Source organism: Coenobita brevimanus, chromosome 1 (genome assembly GCF_032717465.1).
Source record: "Coenobita brevimanus isolate Jiangsu-jjx chromosome 1, ASM3271746v2, whole genome shotgun sequence".
NCBI lineage: Eukaryota > Metazoa > Arthropoda > Malacostraca > Decapoda > Coenobitidae > Coenobita > Coenobita brevimanus.
Window position 1 is genome coordinate 9,217,786 of NC_136954.1, and position 20,438 is coordinate 9,238,223.

Below are 20,438 nucleotides of genomic sequence, written 5' to 3' on the forward strand. Positions count from 1 at the left end.
ACCCTCTAACTATCGTCCAATTACTTTAACATCCTGTCTCAAAAGTTTTCGTGTCAATTCTTAACAGAAAAATTTTAGAGCATCTTTCCTATCACAACCTTCTTTCTTATCGTCAGTATGGGTTCCGTCAGAGACGCTCCACTGGCGATCTTCTCACCTACCTTTCAGACTCCTGGTCATCCTCCTTTCGGGACTTCGGCGAAAGCTTTGCCATTGCACTTGACATCTCAAAGGCTTTTGATCGAGTCTGGCATAAATCTTTAATTTCCAAACTGCCCACTTATGGTTTCTAACCTTCTGTGTCTTCATCTGTAGCTTCCTTTCTGGTCATTCTATAGCCGCTGTTGTAGACGGCCATCGTTCTTCTAGATCTATCAACAGTGGTGTTCCTCAGGGCCGTGTCCTATCACCGACTCTCTTCCTTCTATTCATCAGTGACCTTCTAAGCTGTACATATGTAACTCTATCCACTCATACACTGATGATTCCACCCATCACCTTTCCATTCGGTTCCCGCAACGTCCATCTCAGCAGTTGCTTCAACAGACAAGGGAGGAGGCTATGGCAAACCTAATGTCTGACTGGGGTAAAAATAATCTTGTTGTTTTTAGTGCATCAAAAACTCAGTTTTTACACCTATCAACCCGACACAATCTTCCACAGGAGTACCCACTGTTTAATAATATCCAGCTCAATCCTGCATCATCCTTGAACATGCTTGGGGTTTCATTCACTCGGGACTTATCTTGGAAAGATCATATTTCATCTCTTGTAAAATCTGCTTCAAAGAGGTTAGGTGTGCTAAGCCGACTCCGTACCTTCTTTACCCCTGCACAGTTGTTGACTTTATACACGGGTTTTATTTGTCCCTGTTTAGAATACAACTCTCATGTGTGGGGAGGCTCCCCACATACAGCTCTCCTCAATAGGGTGGAGTCAGAGGCCTTTCATCTCATCAACTCTCCTCCTCTTACTGGCTCCCTTCAACATCTGTCTCTTCGCCGCACTGTTGCATCTTTATCTCTTTTCTATCGCTACTTCAAAGGTCACTGCTCCTCTGAACTGTCCGCTTGCATCCCCCCACCTGTACAACGGGCGCATAGCACCCGTCTAGCAACAAACTCTTATCCCTTTTCTGTCCAACTCTCTAATGCAAGTGTTAACCGTTACCCCCAGTCCTTCATTTATGCAACAGGTCAACTCTGGAACTGTCTCCCTCTGTCTGTATTTACTACTTCCTATGATCAGTCTTTTAAACGCAGTGTGTCCAGGCATCTCGAAATGATCGGATCTTGAATTTGACTCTCTTTTGTATTGTTTTTGTTTTTGGAAGGAACGGTTTGCGGGCCCCTGGCCTTTGGTCCCTTTTTTTTTTTGCATTAAAAAAAATGTGCGCGCGCATGTGAGGGGTTGGGTGTATAACGTATAAATAATAGGCCTGATGTTACTGAAATTGACTTGGAAGCAATAACACACTATTATTAATACTAAACTAAAATAACAGCAAATAATTAGCGTATGGCCAATGCAGTTCTTAAAACAGGGACGAATCAATGACTACAGTTTTTATTTACAGTACACCACTTCGGCCTGATGATATCTTTATAAAAGTTATATCTGGACTATTGTACTCCGTTTATGAGATCGATTGAAAAAAAAAAAAAAAATGGTGGCGCAACTGCCGGGGTCATACGCCGCCGGCCGTTTATGAGAGATCTTCAGACTGGAAGTCCCTCTTACGGAATGAAATCATCAGGAATTAGTAGGTATAAAATAAAAGATTCATCCTCATATGGAAACGGTTAATTCTTAAGATGACGTGAAGCCACTTTTTTGAGTTAATAAAACCGTTTGGGACAGCAAGCAGAAATGAGATTGTCAAATTTGAGGGTAAAGCTACAGCAGTGGCCTACACAAAGGGCTTACATTACGGGAACAACTGACTGCCGCTTCGGAAAATCATAAGGTATTCACGAATGAATTAAATCTCGAAGTGTTTTCAAACGCTTACCATACTATCAGCTTCGGTTATCATTAAATAATTATAATACAATGTGACCTGAGAAGGACACTGTGAAGGAATAAGTTCACTGATTTGTAGGAGTGTCATAGCAGATATAAACAACGCCATAACATTCTCGAACCAAACCAGGCACAGCCTACGTCAGTCGCGTTTTTGTATGTTCGGAATATGAAAAAAATACACCTAATGACATTTCGACTTCAAATTACCAAAATCCGTAAAAACTGCATATTTTATCATGCCCTCGTTGCTATGAAATTATAAAGACTACTCATTTAGTATGTATGTACGTTGGTACTTATGTATTTATGTTAGAGAATTTGTGTAACCAGTGATTTCATGAAATCCCTGGTGAATTCATAATATGAGTTTAAACTGGGATGGGTTAATTTAGGTTAGGTTAATTTAGGTTGGGGTTAGGTTAGGCTGGGACAATCTTGGTTAAGATTAGGTTGTTAAGCTAGTTAGGCTGGGACAATCTTGGTTAAGATTAGGTTATGTTAGGCTAGGTTAAGTTAACTTAGGTTGGATTAATTTAGATGAATGCTGAGTTATGTTATGCGTTCATCCAAATTAACCTAATCTAACTAACCTAGCCTAACATAACCTAAACTTAATCTAGATTATCCCAGCCTAACCTAACCGCAGCCTAAATTAACCAAACCCAAATTAACCCATCCCAGTTTGAACTAATTTCACGAATTCGCTAGGGATTTCATGATATCACTGGTTACACAAATTCCTGTAACATATACACATACGCTACAGTATGTATGTATGTATATATACACATACATTATGTATGTATATATACACACATTAAAAGAAATGTGTGTGTGTGTGTGTGTGTGTGTGTGTGTGAGAGAGAGAGAGAGACAGAAAGAACCATTATTCTGACTACAACACGACAATGACGTACTTTTCTTTTTCACTACTATTTCCAGACGATTTTCCTCGCATCAGGTGAGCCACCTAGCAATGAAGAGGTTAATGATGACTATATTCAACTATGGTTCGAAAAGCCTCTATTGAACATAATACATAAATGAAATGGAAAAGACGTCATCGCAAATGTTCCTCAAGACTCACACAAAGCTGGCCGGATTTTTAAATGTCTGCACAGGTAATCCCCGGACATATTTCTCCATATATAATTCACTCATCTCGTATGTCTGTAGTTACCCGCACCATCGTAATACTCCTGGTAAGACCCTTTGGAGTCCAACTGGGTAATATCCGGGCGAAATAGACGGCATTTTACGAAGAGTCGCAGGCATACACTCACACGCACTATCACAGTTTCAACTCGAATGACGCAGAAGTTGGACGGCACGGTTGCCAGATTTTTTGATCTAGTTATCGTACTGATGTTTCAAAATTATTCCAAATTATCGTAAAAATATATCGGATGCCTGTGAAAATTATCGTATATTTTTACTGCTACTACTACAGTACACTTCACTATACAGTAATATGATGATAAATTATGGGTTTCTTACCAACATGTCTTCAGTGGTGTTTTAAATTTATATAAAGGGCAATGATCTCATGTAATAAAAAAGAAAAACGGAAATTCATAAAGTTTCGATATATGTATGGCTCATATAAATACTGTATACAGCAGGTATCATTTAAGGGAGGTTTATATAACAATATTCAGTTTTAAAAAGTTAAGTTCATCAAAATTTATTAAATAAGCAATTCCTCTACACTATTTACAAATCACTGATTACAAAAGATACTTTTAGGTAATTCTTTCTTGGTATCAAAATAAATATTTCTTTTATACTGTATTCAATGACACAAAAGTTCTTTAACTATTCCTTTCTTAGTATCAAAATAAATGCCTCCTGACATGTGTGTGACACATTTTTGTACTGACACGGAACGGGAAATTTGTGTCAGATCAAAACACTTTTTTTTATCCTATTCGTTACGATATTCACACTTATTAACAGAATTCCATATCGTTTTCTTTGTCTGGGCTTGCACTTTAACATGTAAAAGAACAACTGTAAATTGTAAAAGAAGAGCAGCCTAAAACTATACCATATACATTACTTTTTTCTTTTCTTGCGGCGTTACAGGAAGCACCTCCTGCTCACTGTCCTGCTCCTTATCACCCATACTAAAAGACATGGAAACGGTGTCTGATTTCTAGCTCTGGTAGTGAGCCTGTCACTGAGGTGACTGCACCCAACAGCTGCACGGAAACGACTGACAAATATCAAACCGTAACGTTCAACCTCAACGTAACTCGAAATGTGTTGTACATTTCGTACAGTACAACAAGCCTAGCTATCTCATAGACACAATTACCCTGGACCTCGAGTGGTGGCGTCTTCGCCGTGGGTCTACCCCCCAGAGGCTGTCGAAGAGAAGAGGAGGACAGCATGAGTGCCAAACCACCGCAAAACCCCCCCGGCCCCTCGCGGGGCTCGAGTACCTGGGAGTGGCTTCGGTCGCCCGGGCAAGTACCACATCTCCCAACACAACACACACAACAACACCGTTTTTTCTACACCGAGAAATGACTCCCCGGCTGTCATTTCTCGACGACTTCTTCTAGCCGGGGACATTGAGAGCAATCCAGGACCCACCAACAAATACATATGTCCAACATGCTCAAAACCTATCACGTCGAGCCGACAGACAAAGGGTTCAGTTCAATGCAACTCCTGCAAGAACTGGACCCATTACACCTGCACAACATTTGCATCCAGGAAACATTATACAAACACCTGGACCTGCTCCTTATGCTCCTTCCCCCCACCCATCAACCCCCCTTCCAATCCTAATCCTACTTCCTTCACACCTCCACAGCCAAACCCACTGACCCTTCCCACACCATCCAGTCCCCCAACTCCTCCCATTCTAGCCCATCCTAATCTACCTCAACCCTTACCTCGATCACAACCTCCCCCTACCCCTTCCCCTCCACCCACACCACCTCCCCCCCGTGCTGCAGCAGCCGACACACATCGCACACACAACATAAACATCCATCAGTTAAACATAGATGGCATAAACACCAAAATACATGAACTCACACAATTCATCAAACAACAGAAGATACACATTGCCATCTTACAAGAAACAAAACTATACAGTGCACAGAAAACACCGACATTTCATAACTTCACCACCATTCGACAAGACCGGGCCGACGGCGTTGACGGTGGACTCATTACCCTGGTACACAAATCCATCAACTTTGCAGATACCAGTGCACACACACAGTCACTTCTCCCCCAACATGACACCACAACAGAAATACAATCAATTAAAATACGCACTGGTAACAAATCACATATAACAATTGCTAACACATACATTCCCCCCCAATCGTCCCCCACTGTCCCAAACAATTACTCTCCACAGATACACCACATCACTAACATACCCAACATCATCCTGGGTGGTGATTTCAATGCCAAGTCGTTGGCCTGGCATGTCAACAACCCTGACACAGACAGAGGGCTGGTACTACAATCCCAGACAGATCATCTTTTCATACTAAACAGTCTAGACCACCATACCCATATCCCACACCAAGCCCTCTTCCTCCCATCATCTCCAGACATCACCTTCTGCTCCCCAAACCTCGCTCCCACTACATCATGGAGAGTGGTCAAAACCCTAGGTTCTGATCACCTCCCAATCATCATCACTACCAAAACCAGAATCACCCCAGCTGGCCACAAACACACATACACTAATTATAAGAGAGGCAACTGGGAGGCCTTTGTAACTGAAACAGAACAACATTTCGAAACACTAAACAGTACGCCCATCACAAACATCAACACCGCTGTGCACACTTTCAATACAATCATACAAAATGCAGACAAAAAACACATCCCAAGAGGCAACAGAAACAGACACAACCCCAACTTCACACCAGAAATTCAAGGCCTCATCAGACAACGGGACACACTGCGACACTCCCCAACACCCCATACACAAGACACCATACAACAAATACTGTACAAGAACTCAACACTCAGATAAACAGTAAAATATCAGAACAGCAAACACTAAACTGGAAAAGTTACCTCCAAACACTTGACCACAAAACAAACATCAGCAAACTCTACAAAACACTAAACAGCATCACACTTTCCAACAGCAACACCACACAATCACACGCTGCCAGCACAACAACAGACACCATACCCTCAAACAAACAACAAGCAAACACTTTCATCAATCACTTTTCACAAATCAGCCATTTAACCCCCTATCCCAAAGACCGGCGTATCATCAGATGTAAGAGACAGTTCCCCACAGACCCAGACCACGCACCTTTCACTTACAACCAGACAAAGCACATTATTAACAACCTCAAGCACTCATCTGCCTGTGGACCAGACAACATAAGCAACATTCACCTTAAACACCTAGGACCACAAGGCATACAAGCACTCACCAACATATCAAACTACAGCTACTCACACAACATAATACCCAACATCTGGAAGCATGGCAATATCATCACTATCCCTAAACCCAACAAAGACACCACGTTACCCTCCTCACATTGCCCCATCACACTCCCCTGCACCCCCTCTAAACTCACTGAACGACTGATACTACAACTAGTCACACCTCACATTCCCCTAGCCCAGTCACAACATGGCTTTAGGCCACTACACTCCACAAGCACCCTTCTTACAGACCTTACACGGAGAGTTTTCGATGGCATGAATTCAGCTAGGCCACCACGCAGAACACTCCTAGTCACACTAGACATTAGCAAAGCTTTTGATGCAATCCCCCGCCACAACCTCACAAACAAAATACTCAACACAAACATGCACAACAACACATAAAGATGGCTGGCAAACTACTTAGCAGGCACATGTGCACACGTAACATTTGCCGGTCAGTCTTCTAACATCAGAAACTTCACAAACGGCGTCCTCCAAGGATCTATTTTGTCCCCTACACTCTTTAATCTATACATGCACGACGTACCCACACCCCACACACCACAGATTCACATAGCTTCCTATGCAGAAGATATAACACTTACATGTACACACCAAAATGCAAACACAGCTGCACACATCATTCAACCTTACCTCAACACACTACATGAATGGTTCACCATAAACAGTCTCAAAATAGCCCCAGCCAAATCTACAGTGACTCTTCTCACAAACTGGACAGCAGAACACAGTCACATCCCACACCTCACCATAAACAACACTCCCCTACCACACACACACACACACACACACACACACACACACACACACACACACACACACACAAAATCCTTGGTGTAACATACAATACATCAAAGTCATTTAAACAACACATCACAAACATTAAAAATAAAATAACACCAAGACTCAATGCTTTGAGGTCACTTGCCCATACAACATTCGGACACAACAAAGAAACCACCACCACAGTATACAAACAATACATACGTTCAGTGATGAATTATGCAAGCCCTGCCTGGGCTTCTAACCTCACCAAAACACACTACAACACTCTACAGACCATACAGAACAAGGCCCTAAAAATATTCACAGGCTGCACAGCTACTACACCCACAGACCACCTACATCAAGAAACCAAAGGCCTCAAAGTCAAGGATCACCTAGACATGAGAGGCACCCAGTTTCTTGCTGCAGCCTCCACAAACCCACAACATCCACTACAGTACATGGCAGCACATCCACCCACACCAAGGAACATCAAAACAACACCCAGCACACGATACCATACACAAATACTGTCATCTCTCCCCCCTCGCCCACCTCAGACCAGCTTCCAGAAGCATATCCACACTCAGATCACTCGCCGCTCCATTCAGTCACTTAAAGACAACGCACAGCTGCATGCACGGCCTCCTGACATCCACCCTTCTGAATCCTATCTTCCTCGTGAGGACAGGGTCCACCTGGCCAGGCTGAGATGTGGGCACCATCCAGCCCTCTTATAGTACCAGAAGAGGCTGGATGACTCCGTCGCTGATGCCTGTCCAGGATGCAACACAGCACCCCATACTATTAAGGACATTATGGAAGACTGCATTGCACACAATCACCTACGCCAACAACACAACATACACTCTTTGAGAGCTCTGTGGGAAAGCCCGGTCTCGGCCATGGCCTTCCTAAGGGACTCGGGGCTGTTCGGCCAGACTGACTAGGGAACAACTACTACTACTACTACACAATTATCCTACGTGCACTAAAGAAAATTACGACTCCTCATTTTACTGATAACATACTATCTATGGAAAAGATTTAGTCGATGAAAAGGCTCTTTTTATTATCATTTTTTAAAATTAAAACTGTCATAAAACTATTATCGTGTTAAAAAACGTACGATACGAGTATGTGGCATACATCGTACCAGCAGCAGTTTAACGTACATGTACGTAATTATAGTACGAATGGCAACCCTGTTGGACGGGGAGATGGGGAGGGCAAGGAATCATGGGTAATCACACGAGTTAAACATTACAACATTCTCTTATTTTGTAGACCTGTGCGAAGGCTCACTGTATTATTAACAATGAGACAGTTCAAACAACCTACCATGTATTTAATAATCGTGGAAATATATGGCAAATACCAGATTAATGCGAGTCGATAGGTGTGAAGTGAGGGAAGGCTCGGAGGAAACGAAATGCGAGTTACCAAATGCGATTTTCTATTCGTTATTTTTGACTACAAAAGTTAAATGATGTTTCCTTCACTAGCAGCACTAAAATAATACTGAGAATCTACGTAATATACATTAATTTTGGAACTGTAAGACAAAAGATAAATGCGAAAAGCTGTGACTCTGAGCAGTCTCGCTAAGTGAAGTGGCGAATGCAAGAAATCAAATGAGTTTAAACTCTGACATTACTTTCCACAAATATGGCTACGCAAAGGCTCATGATATCGCAATCGGCAACAATATTGCACATACAACATGCCAAACGTGTATTTGCCGTGGTAATGTGTGATGACGAAGAAATAAATGGAAAATATACGGCTGTGATTGAGAAGATTAGGTGCTTCGGATCCACCAATCACAGCGCTCTCTGGCCCCGTTATCGCCAGCCCACCACCACTATTTGCCTGCGTCTCTCTATTATTTCTCATAGCCATTCATGCTCTCTCTCTCTCTCTCTCTCTCTCTCTGCACATAATTTGTCAACATTTTACAGTACGGAAACACTCAACCTCTTCAATCCAGTGACATATTATTAAGTTTATTTTCCTGCTACCAAGCCATTACATTTAAGTAAGGGTAGACTTTTCGAGCTCCAAGGAATATATATTGTCTTAACTCTATAAAGGATACACAAAAATCGCTGAAGAAAACTGTTTAGACATAAAAAAAAAAAAAAAAAAAAACTAATGTAAAATCGTTGAATAACTACGAAGATCGCATAAAAAAGTCATCGCACTTAAAAGCGCTAAGCACAGTATTTTTTTTCCAATATATTCTAATTTCTAGTCAGAACTATATTTAATCCCCTGACGGGCTTCATCTGTCCGTGTCCATATTATTGACTTAGATGGAAGAATCTTAAACCTTCAACACGAGATCCAGGAGCTAAATGGAATGATCTTGTTTTAATAAAAAAAAAAAAAAAAAAAATGCAATTCTAACCCTGTTTTTTACAAGGTAAATACATTCGAGTAGTGGAACCGCGAATAAAGAAGTAACTGACACCGTTTATTACAAGAATGTAGAAAATCTACCGGTAGCAAAATTAAAGAAAATAATTCCAGAAATAAAAATACATTAACCTTGTGATAAAGATTAAAATGAGAAAAAAAGCTTTCTTTTTCTAAAATCTAACCATTATTGGTGGTACCAATAATAAATGAAAAAATTACCACGCTTCCAAAATCTAAATATAATATCCCGACGGTGTTACGAATCAAAGAGAAAAATGTTCCTCTAATGAAGGGGTAAGGAAGATTTTTACCCCTAATTGCGAAAGGTATAGCCAAGGTAGATATAACCGTCTGACTGGAACGCCAATGATGTGCAAAGATCACTGTATTATGTGTGTCAAAGGAGACCGTCCAACTACTTCACTGCCAGAGATGTGTCCTTAGCATAATAAGATCGTTTAGATGTAGCAAGATCCCCCAAGACTATTATATTCCCCACCCCACTCTTCTTTCCCTCCCCATCCCTCTCTACTAACCTTCCTACACTTCTCTCCTACTACCTCCCTCCCCGCTATTCTCTCCTCCACCCACCCGAATCCCTCTACTTCTCTACCTCCTTTCTTTTCTGTATCCCTCTGTTCTTTCCCAACCACTTCTCTCCTCTTCCTCAATCCCCTCTTCCCACTTTTCCTCTCTTCCACCCACGCCCACCCCTCTTTACTTCTCTCCCTCCTGCCTTCCTCTCCTTATCCCACTTTTCCCTCCCTACTCCCTCCCCATCCTCCCATCTCCCGCCCATCCTCACCCCTCTCTGAGTCCGTCCCTCCAATCCCTCTTTCCTTTCCCACCCCTCTCTCCTGCTTATCCCTTTCCTAACCTACCTTCTCTTCCTCCTTCCTCTCTCATTTCTGTAACTCCCCTTCTCCCAGTCCCATCCTCACTCCCATGCACCACCACACTCTTCTCTGCTTCCCTCCCTCATCCACACCCATCCAGTCCGACCACCCAACAACGAAATCGTTACGATTTTCACCTTAACTTGGCCAAGAATTTCATCCTTTTCTAGCTTATTTCATGTACCAGTGGCTTAAATAATGCTACCACTCTACGTTTTTTTCCATAGCGCCTCGTGATTAGTATCGCATTCTGGCGTTAATCTATTGTTACATTTCAGCATTGGACGGGGAGAGAGAATTTTAGGCCAAGTCAGATTAAAAAAGAGCGTAGTGGTGAACTTCGAGCGTACGCAGACCTACACCCTCTGACACACACACACACACACACACACACACACACACACACACACACACACACACACACAGTTGGTCAATAATTGGAAGGACACACAGATTCTGCTCCAGTTGTAAAGAATTACGTTCATGCCTTCTACAAGCTCCGACGATGGCTTTTCACAGTATTTAGTTTTATTTTTATATGTAGTTGAGTGCTGCGGAAAGCCTTCACGTGGTGACACAGATATAACCGGAAGGCCACGCTGTCTGGTTATACACACGTTCCTCAGTTCCCTCCCTATCCTCTGAAAGTAAGAGGGTGGAGTGCAGGAGATGGGCATCCTCAGTCTGCAGTCCACCGGGCTCACGTCCAGATCTGCCTGGGGCATGGTGGGGCGACAGTAATAACAACAATATATGGAACTTGAGGCAACAGGAAGAAATGGGAGAGAGTGAGAGAGAGAGAGACGGAGTGGGAAAGGAAGAGAGAGCTACGGCACGTGAGTGGATGGTCGTGGGAATGTCAAGAAAATGGTGACATTGTAAATATTTAACGAACATACTTAGTGAATATTTAGAGAGAGAGAGAGAGAGAGAGAGAGAGAGAGAGAGAGAGAGTGGGTTGAGGATGGAAAGGAGTAAGATAAATTGAGAGTGAGGAAAAGCAGAATAAAAAGATGATAAAAGGAATATGTGAAACACAATAATGTCAATAAAAAGAGGCAGATACTTGTCTGGAAAAGAGAAAAAAAGCAAGAAAACCAGAAGAATGGAACAAAAAAAAATGAAGATAAGGATCAGTGAAAAAAAAAAAAAATGGCTGCATGTATCGTATTGAGAAAGAAAGAGAAGGAAGGGTGAGAATGAGAGAGGGTGAGAAGGTGGGAGGGGGAGACAAAGAAAGGGAGGGAGACGGAGGGATAGGGGAGACGGAGGGAGGGAGAGGGAAACGGAGGGGGAAGAGGGAGATGAAGGAAAGGGGAGAGAGGGAATTGGTATTGTCCTTTGTTCTGGGTTAATATTTTCCCTTGAAATCCAGCTGGGGGTATGGCTTCATTCTCTCTCTCTCTCTCTCTCTCTCTCTCTCTCTCTCTCTCTCTCTCTCTCTCTCTCTCTTCTATGTGTGTGTGTGTATATATATATATATATATATATATATATATATATATGTATCCACTCACTCGATGTAGTGCTGCTTTCGGGTGTCTGCCCTTTCCTATCCTCCATCCTTCTTTTCTTCCATCCTCTTCTGTCTTTCTTTCCTTCATTCTTTCTTCGTCCTTCTACCTACGGGTGACTTGACTTTACACTCCCTTCTCTGTCTTTCTTTCCTTCATTCATTCCGCTTCCTTCTGCCTGTGGGTGACTCTACACTGAGTGACAAGCCAAATGGTTTCCTGTATACCAGAAACCACTTACTATGCTGGGTGGTAACCACATAACCAAATTTTGGCACCTGATGGTTTAGTGGGTAATTACAGAGCTCCAATCAGATTAAGCCGGTGAAGGTTTATATCCAAAGAGTGGTTGTGGTTCACTGCCCACGTAATGCCACTCAGGGATGAGTGAGGCTGGTCACTCTCATCTTAAATGCCAGGACCAACTTGCCTAACCCGGGGTTCCTACGCTCCTCATGGGGAAACGTAGGATTGGATGACGAATGAATTATATATATATATATATATATATATATATATATATATATATATATATATATATATATATATATATATATCTACGGAGCCTCAGTGGTAAAGTGTGCCTTTTCGTACACTGAAGAATGAGGGTTCGCGCCCCACCAGGGTAATAAACTTTGGGAGCGTTCTTCAGGCCACGTACTGCATTGGCGGACACAAGAAGTGCTGTGGTTGAACCAGTGTCGCATACTAAGGTATGTTTGCACCCAGCTGGCTTGTGCGGGCCGATTACACTTGGTTCACAGACTACACACACATCCAAAGCCACTCCAACACTTCAGTTACACATACAAGCACTTCTCATCCTATATACAATCTCTACTAGACAGCCTAAGCCACTTGGTAGATATACATTGGCTGTATCGTCCCCACTTCGGTCGGGATAGGCCGGTCCAGCAGTGGACACTCAAAAGGCTAGTGAGATGAGATTATATATATATATATATATATATATATATATATATATATATATATATATATATATATATATATATATATATATATATATTTACCTGTATACCATGGTAAAGTGTGCGTTTCGTGTGCTGGTGGACGCGGGTTCGCCTCCCACCAGTTGTAAAAACTTTGGGAAGCGTTCACCGAGCCACCTGCTACTTTGGCGGACACAAAGGGTGCTGTGGTTGAACCAGTGTTGCATACTAGTATGCTTGCACCCAATCGGCTTAAGCAGGGCCGATTACACTTGGTTCACAGACTACACGCACATCCAAAGCCACTACAACACTACAATCACACTCACAAGCACTTCTCACCCTACATACAGTCTTTACCGGACGGCCTAAGCCATTGGGTAGAGATACATTGGCTGTATCGTCCCTGATTTGGTAGGGATAGGCCGGTCCTGCAGTGGAACTCAACGGCTGATTATATACTGTATATATATATATATATATATATATATATATATATATATATATATATATATATATATATATATATATACTGTATGTTTATAACTGCTGAAAATATTACACAGCCTCTTTTTATCAGTCCATACATTCACGTATGTATTAATATCTATCTACAGAAATATGAGATTTAAAACTTCTATTCTAGAATAGAACATTTTACCTCTTCTGCCTGACGCCGCATCTTGTAAAGGGTGGTCTCGGTAAGAAAGACCCTCAAGCATGTCCCTACTCATTAGCGACTCCTCTTCCCTCATGTCACCACTTTCACCTATGTACTCTACCAATTCCTCTCTTCAGCTTGTTCTCCCTCTTCTTCTCCTCCTCCTCCTCATCCCAACTCCCTCACTCATACACTCCAAGTCAGTTTCTCATCCCTCATCTCTACATGGGCGCACCACATACAGTTCTCGGTCTTTCTCCCCTTCTTCTCCCAACCACCTCACTCTCATACATTCTCCTAGACAGTTTCTCACTCAATTCACTCCACATGGCCGAATCATCTCACAGTGTTTCTTCCGATGAAATTCGAAAATGGAGAAGCAATTAAAAAAGGAAAACTGATAAAACAAATGCCTATCTGAAAAAAAAAAAAAAAAAAAAAGATAACCCAACAGAAAAAATTTATGCTTTCACTAATACGACTTTTGTTATTGGGTTTTGCTATTTCCAGATATTTCACTATTTGAGGGCATTATGAAGCTGAATAAATTCGTCTACTTAGTTTGCGTTTATATGACGGAAATGGGACAATCTAAACTTGAATTCTACGTCATGGTTGGTTGCATGGAATTCGATGAATCTTTGCTGTAGGACAGGAATGAATCTCCTTGGTTACTAGCCAAAATTTTCTCTCCAAGCGTGACTACACTAGGCCATAAAGTAAGCCAAAAGGGGATAGCGATTTCTGTCAGATGAAAACCGAGTTGAGTAACAGCACAAGGTAAACGAAGTACGTCATTCTTGTCAAGAGTTAACGCCTTCAAGACAATGTTTGCACCTTCAAGACAATGTTTGCACCTTCAAGACAATGTTTGCGCCTTCAAGACAATGTTATTTGTTCCTTTGTTCTTCTTACCTACAGACGATTTTATTCAAGTTGGGGAAGGCATCTCACACTGAAAGACTGCATGAAGGCTGTACGAAACCCGTTCAGCAGGGAAAATCTGTCTCCTGAATTTACTTTCAGTCCGAAGAAGTACATTTTCTTCAGTGTCAGGCAGCCATCAAACGATCTAGTGCAGCTTTATAGAGTGAAGAGCTTAATGAAGGCTATATCTAACATCTGCAGCTTAAAGTTCTCTCCTAAACTTAACAAAATCGTCTGGAAATAGCAAGAATAGGAGTTCTTTGGTTAAACCTTAAACCGTTGAGTGGAATGCAAACCCCTAATTACTGAAGGTCATTTATGGAACACCTGTGGTTATTGGGTATGGTTAGCCTGCATCCCATACTACAGATCAAAGTCAGCAGCCATACAGGAAGGCCAGACACGTTCCATTATCATCAGGTACTTCAAAAAATCATTATAAAAAAGCTAGAGGTCTACATCCTACTTTGCAATATCAAGTTTAAGGATACGTCGCTAACTAGCAGGGTACGACTTAGATCATGGGTACGTCAATGGGCAAAAAGAGAAACACTAGCTTGGAGAGAGAAACACACACACACACACACACACACACACACACACACACACACACACACACACACACACACACACACACACACACAGTAAAGCTAACCCTTTCTACAGGAAGACGCAATTTTCTTAATATATTCTTACTTCATAAACGAAATTCCTTTATTTTTGTTTTCTTCAGTTCTGAGGAGACATTATATGAAGGGGTCAACGAACGCTATATTTTTCGCTATTTGTTATTTACTGGCGACTCTGACTTCCTACTGTTTTCTTAGTTTTGAGAGATATTATTGGGAAGAGGTGAATCATGGTTTTATCTCTCCCTACCAGCGTTAAAAGTGTCTAATTAGATCAATAACATCATCCAGAGTTAGAAATGATACGGCAAATGACATCATCGTATTGAAGGAGTCAATAGACATAAATACCATCTATCTATTTGTAGCCTGACGCATTAATCCCGTAAGGGGTGGCCACAAGCAAATCGTCTCCATATCGTCCTGTTCCCCCCCATTTCGCTGCCCTCCCCCCAGCTCAAACATTCCTCCCTCTTAAATACACATCAAATTAATCCCTATATAGCTGATAAGTATCGATGCTAAAATCTCTCTCTCTCTCTCTCTCTCTCTCTCCCCCCCCAAAAAAAAATACAGTACTGCTCCAGACACAAATACCCGCTTCTGGCCACTATGCGAGTCATTTCTATACGTACTGATATTTCTAGAGTGCCCCGCGGTCAATGACAAAGCATCATTTGGGGCTCGAATCCTGGCGCGGGATGGGAGAGAGAGGCTTGGGGGTGCTGGAGATGAACTGGAGATGAGGAAGAAACGAAAAAAAAAAAAAATGGAAGGAATGAACGGGAGAAAAATAAAATGAAGGACAAGAGAGGAAGAAAGGAAAGATACAGAAAGTGAGATAAGGTATTAGAAAGGAGAATGGAATGAAAGGAGAAAATAAAAAAGAAATGAAAGGAGAAAAACAGAGGTATGAAAGGAGTGAATAACAAAAAAGAGGGAATAATCGAAGAAGTGGGAAAGAAAAAGAAACAAGAAATGACAGAGAAAGTGAAGTTTGGAGGTGATGGAAATGAGAAAGGAGATGGGGAGAGGAAATGAATGAGAAACGAAAAGGAAAGAAAGAGAAGGAAGAGAAAGAGGAAGATATGTGTGAAACTGTACGAAGAAGCAGAATTATAAGAGAGAAGAGACAAAATTAAGGAGGAGAAGGTAGGATAGGGAAATGGAGGCATAGGAAAAGAGAAAAGTAGAGAAGAAAGATGACGGAAAAGGAGAATAGCGCTTTGAGATGCGGGATCAGAGTGTGTGTGTGTGTGTGTGTGTGTGTGTGTGTGTGTGTGTGTGTGTGTGAGAGAGAGAGAGAGAGAGAGAGAGAGAGAGTGCCCAAGCATTATACATGGCTCAAAATAAAACTAAATGTACAAGAGGAGAAAATAAAAGAGAGTACCAAATGTGCCCCTCTCTTCTCTGACGTGGAAATAATGAAAGGAGGCGACAGGGGCTGGAGATGGGGGAGGGGGGCTGCGAGAGAGAAAAGATAGTGATGAGGACGAAAAGAAATGGAAGTAAAATAATACCGATGAGAGAGAGAGAGAGAGAGAGAGAGAGAGGGGGGGGGGAAATAACACATGGAAATATAAACCACCAATGTGTGACGAACTCTAGTATTGTATTCCAGCTAACACCAGACGATTTTATTCAGCTAAGAAATAGTCACGGGAGCCGTTTTTAAGTCTCGTTGAAAGTAAATGAAAAAAGTTTCTTGGCGTTGGTACAAAATTAAAACTGTACGAATCTGACGAGAACAAAAACGAAAGGAAAGAATGTACACTGGAAACGTAATGGAAGAAATTACGAAATGAATCTGTATGGCTGGCTGATTAATATATATACATATATATATATATATATATATATATATATATATATATATATACATATATATATATATATATATATATATATATATCATTAGAAGAAATATACGAAGAATATTCACCATCATCATCATCATCATCATCATCATGGCATTTTTCAACTTGCAGAAAACAAATGGCCTTAGACATTGGAAAGAAAAAAATCCACGTAAACTTTACCTCGGTAAAACTAGACAGAGAACCATAACCTCTTCCAGTCCAGTTGGTGACCAGGTGTAGTCAGACTGGAGGGTTGATTAGGCTAATAACCAAGGAGACTCATTCCAACCCCATAAATAAAGCTCTTCAAATATTATGTAAATATAACAAGGTATTAAAATTGTGGGGTTGACATTGTTCCGCCAGATGAAAAGAAACATACTATAGGACTTATTTTGTTGTCCTCGCTCCAAGCTCCTCACGATAGTCTACACCCTGGCTCGTATTTTCGTCGGTTAAGGAAGCTCCGTAACACCTCCTCCTTAGCGTTTTTTTTTTTTTTTTTTTTTAATACGGCTGATGAATATCGTTCTGTACGTTATGCAAGTAGAGTATGGAAATGCTGAAAGGATTTATGTAACACAGAAGAGGACAAGAGGGAGTAATAAACAAAACAAATTGCTTCGGAAAAGATGTCAAGGAGCTTCCTCAGCTGAAGAGAATACGAGCTCATGGCACTTTGGATTACAGAACAAACACAGTGATCGCAAAATATACTTAGATCTCGTAACACATCTTCCTTAGCAATCTTCTCTGCACATTTTCACATTACTATTGTCTTTTAAGGTTATGGACGAAAACTATGCCGACATTTACACAATATAAATAAAAGAAAAGAGTGGTGAGGTGCACTACGTAAAATAAATATCTACAGGAAGTTAACCTCAATATTCTCCTGTAAGGTTACTCGATATAAATAAAATAATGTTAAATGTATAATAAATCAACAAGGAAGTGATGCTCTAAATTCTCCTTTGCTACCCAGAATAAGGTCCTTACGCAGGTTTACAAAACAAATACAGTAACGATAATATACAGGATGTTCCATGAGATTTCTTTGTAACTTCAGGAGGGGAGTCAAAGGCCGACTTTGAATAAAAAAAAAAAAAAAACACGGGTCCAATTCTCAACCGTTAAGGAGCTACAATAATTACCAATGACCTTATGGGCAAAATCGTTTCCTTTATAATTAACCCATAACGTCATGAAGAGCTATTTATACCGATATAACTGAACCCGTGTCGATATATCCTTTTCAACTGACCCTCAGCCCCTAAATAACCTGATTAAAAAAAAGAAAAATGTCCCGAGGAACACCTTGTACACCTGAGGTCATCTCCTAATCTTACAGTGGCTGAAGGAGAACACTCAGTCATGTACCAATAAACTTACTCAAGCCTGAAATTAAATGGTTCAAGGTCGCAGTTTACCGGACCTGAGACGAGTGGGAGGGGGTGGAGGGTGGACACAGGAAGTTACATGACACCGTGGAAGGGGGTGGAGGGTGGACACAGGAAGTTACATGACACCGTGGAAGGGGGTGGAGGGTGGACACAGGAAGTTACATGACACCGTGGAAGGGGGTGGAGGGTGGACACAGGAAGTTACATGACACCGTGGAAGGGGGTGGAGGTGGACACAGGAAGTTACATGACACCGTGGAAGGGGGTGGAGGGTGGACACAGGAAGTTACATGACACCGTGGGAGGGGGTGGAGGGTGGACACAGGAAGTTACATGACACCGTGGGAGGGGTGGAGGTGGACACAGGAAGTTACATGACACCGTGGAAGGGGATGGAGAGTGGACACAGGAAGTTACTGTACATGACAACGTGGGAGGGGGTGGAGGGTGGACACAGGAAGTTACTGTACATGATAACGTGGGAGGGGGTGGAGAGTGGACACAGGAAGTTACTGTACATGACAACGTGGGAGGGGGTGGAGAGTGGACACAGGAAGTTACTGTACATGATAACGTGGGAGGGGGTGGAGAGTGGACACAGGAAGTTACTGTACATGACAACGTGGGAGGGGGTGGAGAGTGTACAGTACACAGGAAGTTCATGACACCGGAAGTTCATTATACCAGAAGTTCATGACACCGGAAGTTCTTTACGCCAGAAATTCATGACACCGGAAGTTCTTTACGCTAGAAATTCATGACACCGGAAGTTCTTTACGCCAGAAATTCGTGACACCGGAAGTTCATGACACCGGAAGATGAAGACTTTTTGATTTAACTTTCCAATACGGTGACATCTTTAATATTATTCTTGCGATCTCCAGTTTATTATATTTATTTCTGGAGAGGCTCTTGGAACTGGAGAGGTGAGATACAGCTTTCATTTACCCCTTCCCTGCAAGAAGCCTCCCCTAACAAGCATCTAATCACGTCTCGCGCGAGGCCAGTATTCTCGTCAGGTAAGGTGACTCCCTAGCACTATTTTTTCAGTAGTTTATTTTTGGTTATGGCTGGCTAATATCCTTTTGAGTATGGCGATGCTTGTTATATCACACAGAAAAAGACAGTAAGGTGTACTAAATCACAAACTCCTTAGAAATGGGTGCTACGGAGTTTCCTTAACCGACGAGAATACGGGCCTAAGGAAAATTTTAATAGTACGTCAATGAATGGGCGAAAAGATAAAGGAAACTTATCCTTGTATAAAAGAAAATGATAAAACCTAAACAAAGTATCATAAACCAGAAACAACTGCAGCAAAAATAATAAAGGTTAACAGGGGAAGCCATGGTAAAGGAAAAAGCCCTGATTGTTGTAGGGGCCGTGGAATTAAAAGATGTGAAAAATGGGGAAACATTCTGTAAAAAGAATCAACTTAAATATATGAAGAAAATGAAAAGAAAAAAAATTGCATGGGTAACTATGGTAATAGGTGGGAGGACTGAAGTCGTGAGAGAGAGAGAGAGAGAGAGAGAGAGAGAGAGAGAGAGAGAGAGAGCGCATATTAGCAGCATCTAGAAAAGTGCCTGGATAGAAAAATGCCTAGAGAGAAAACTGAACTAGGAAATAAAAAAAACAGCGGGTGGTAGGCCAAAGAAAACAATGTTGCAAGGCAAGAGCAGTAACCGTGGAAGGAGTCTTACTGATAAATGATGGAGTAGGAGTTCAATCATTCAGCAGGAAACGTGAAGAAACAGCAAATAAAACAGGCGACTGAAAGAGGAAACTAGTTTAAAAAGATAAGCACAGACCGTCGTGGGAGTAGCACAGGTAAATTTTGATGCAGCAGTAGTAAAATAATTCAGTAGGCAACCAGCAGGAAGAAACAGCAGAAAAAAAAAAAAACAAAGATAACGGAATGCTGGGAGAGGTTAGTATG

At 41.7% G+C, this 20,438-nt stretch overlaps 1 protein-coding gene across 1 annotated transcript in view; it reads right to left on the reverse strand.

Moving 5' to 3' along the window:
- Positions 1-20,438, reverse strand: part of LOC145413760 (glutamate receptor 1-like) — a 406,240-nt gene that overhangs the window by 312,534 nt on the left and 73,268 nt on the right. The gene's annotated exons all lie outside the window — the stretch shown is intronic.